Below are 3,060 nucleotides of genomic sequence, written 5' to 3' on the forward strand. Positions count from 1 at the left end.
TGGAATGGATGTGGGTTGCGTTGGGTTGGTGAAAAGAACTTGTGGGTGTGAATTATATAAATAGTGACTCTCTTCCAGGTAATAGAAGGGTCTGTTTCAGCAGTTCAGGAAGCTTGATGTGTTGTAAGTGTGCAAAAATGACATGCAATCAGAATGATCCACATTGTGAGCTTTACCTGGTTTTTAATGGTAACTGGTTTTCACCACAGGCTTTGACATGAGTCTGTCAGTTGGCTTTTGTGTTGATGTCTAGATTAAGCTGAGTTGACATGTATTGATGTTGTCTTGAAAACACCTTGGAAACACCTCATACATTTCCCTCAGAATCTGTTTTCAGAAAATGTCCCTTGGTAGAGTTAAAGGAATAGTTCAGCCAAAAATGAAAATTTGCAAAGATTTACTCACCCTTGGGCCTTGCAGTATTTAGATAAGTTAGTTTCTTCATCTGTACATATTTGGAGAAATGTAGTATTACATCACTTGCTCACCAATGGATCCTCTGCAGTGAATGGGTGCCGTCAGAACGAGACGTTCGCTATTCATAATACTGCTTTCTCTATTGAAAGAGGTATCTAGCCCGAATCAGGAGAGAAATACGCACTGATTAAGGACTGTTTGCAAGCAAAAGGAGTTCTAAACATTTTGATGTGAGAGGACAACAGGCGATGGACTTTTTCACTGCAGGAAGTGTTGTTATGAGTTATGGACTCATATTTTGGCCAGAAGTGATGGTTTAAGGTTAAAACACCTCAATTATGAATTTGTTTCTTACAAACATGCAGCTTTTCACTTCACAAGATGTTAATTGATGGACTGGAGTGGTGTGGATTATTGGGATGTTTTTATCAGCTGTTTGGGACTCTCATTCTGACGGCACCCATTCACTGCAGAGGATCCATTGGTGAGCAAGTGATGTAATGCTAAATTTGTCCAAATCTGTTCTGATCTTAAATGGCCTGAGGGTGAATAAATGTTCAGGAAATTTTCATTTTTGAGTGAACTATTCCTTTAAGACTACATTTCCCAAAATGCATTGCTGTGGTGGTTACATTGGAATGCTGGTAGCGGTACCTTAAAAGTCTTGGAAGGGGTCATTTTTAATTATGTAACGACTTCTTAACCTATGTTTCTGACACTAACCACATTTTTTTTAAATGTGGAAGCGAACAGAATGGATTTCGCATTCAGAAAATTTCCTCAAGAGATTTGCTCTGATAGCAGGCCTCAGCGGGGATAATTTTGCCTGCGTGTGTAGCTCAGGAAAAGGCCCTTTTTGGCCTGGAGTAAATGGCTTGCTCACTGGGATCAACTCTTGTGTTGTTTGGCTGTCAAATCAGTTGCAATATTCTGGCTGAAGCTCCTTTAAAAACATCCTGGTTGCATAATGGCCGTGTTCTGAAATTTGATGTTTTTCAAAAAATATTATCCAAACATGCCAATTCTAAAATCCAACATTATCTGTTTAGTAACCAATGTGATGTCATTTAGTAAACTTCAACTTAAAGTAGGAATGCAACGATACCATTTTTCAGATCCGATCCAGAAAATTCTGAGTGTCGACCAATTCCGATCCAATCTGATACCAGCGCAGTTTTTTTTAAATCAATGTAGAATTTCTATACTTCTGTGTGTTGACCTGATCGTCACTCGTTTGTGTGTTAAACACAATCTACTAAATATAGACAACTTCATTTTAATGAAAAATAGCATGAATAAATATATCATAATCTGTCACAAAAAATACTACTATAAACTATGTTAGTGGATAATTTAGCAGCAAAAGTTATTCTAGAAAAATCTCGAGTGCACAATTTTATAAAATCTAAACATTTATTGAAATAACATTTAGTGGGGAACAAATAAAAGTGAATAAGTGTAGGACTAAATCTGGTAAAATGTTACACATTGCTCTTTGTATTGTAAAATACATTAATGAAAACAAGTAAATGTATTTATTTATAAATATAAACTATAAAATTAAAATACATTTCTTTTAAATGTATAGCACAGTATTGGAGGCAGCAACATGTGATAGATAGGAGTCCTATCTAGTGTTGTCACGGTACCAAAATTTCAGTATTCGGTACCAATACCAGTGAAAATCCATGGTTCTCGGTACCAAAGCAAAACACAAAAACATGCTAATTGAACAACATTATTTTTATTAATAACGTTAAACAAAAATTAAATGTACAAAACCAATGACATTCTTTATACTTATTTAAAATTGTTTCAAGTTTTTCCACAAGTAATAAAAGTATGAAAAAAGTAAACAAGTTTCACCCAAAAGTTTAGTCATATTTCTGCTGCCACTGAAAAACATCTGTAAACTGTTGTCTGTTTTAGGGTTTGCTGATGTTTCAGGATCTTCCTCAGTCTGCAGCTGTAAAAGGAAAATATAATATACTTAAGTAAAGCAATGGGCTGAGTCTGACCAAATGCAACATAAGATCATTGACACCAGCTAAAATATAACTTTTCAGTAAATAACAAACCTCAGCTTTAATAATAAATTTAGATAAGATTACATATATTAAGTGTATATCAAATAGATGCAAACTGTAGTTTAAAACACTTTACAATAAGATTTTATTTGTTAGATAACATGACCTAACAATAAACAATAGTTATATGGCAATTATTCTTCTTAGGGTTAATTTCAAAGTTCAATCTGTTAAAATGATTTAATGAACAATGAATGATCAAAAATATATTGTTCACTCACTGTAAGATGTTACTAGATCTAACATTGTACAGTAAAGTCTATATAGGAGATACAATTTGATTGTACTTTTATTTAATCCAAACTGTGTTCATATTTAATTTTAAAGGGCTTTTAAAACCTGCTAGAGATATTCAGCCAAGAATTACAACTAACTAAAAAAAAAAAAAACTTTTTCTGACGGACTTATATGACATAAACACTGTTAACCATACATTTGTACTTTCTCTAACATGCTTATTTTGGTTACACAGTTCATTTAAAAGCCTCTGGTGTGTAAAAATAGTAAATACCATTATGTCCTCCTGTTTTTTACAGTAATAAAAGTTATAGGAGCA

Source organism: Sinocyclocheilus grahami, unplaced genomic scaffold (genome assembly GCF_001515645.1).
Source record: "Sinocyclocheilus grahami isolate Dianchi unplaced genomic scaffold, SAMN03320097.WGS_v1.1 scaffold87.1, whole genome shotgun sequence".
Lineage (NCBI taxonomy): Eukaryota > Metazoa > Chordata > Actinopteri > Cypriniformes > Cyprinidae > Sinocyclocheilus > Sinocyclocheilus grahami.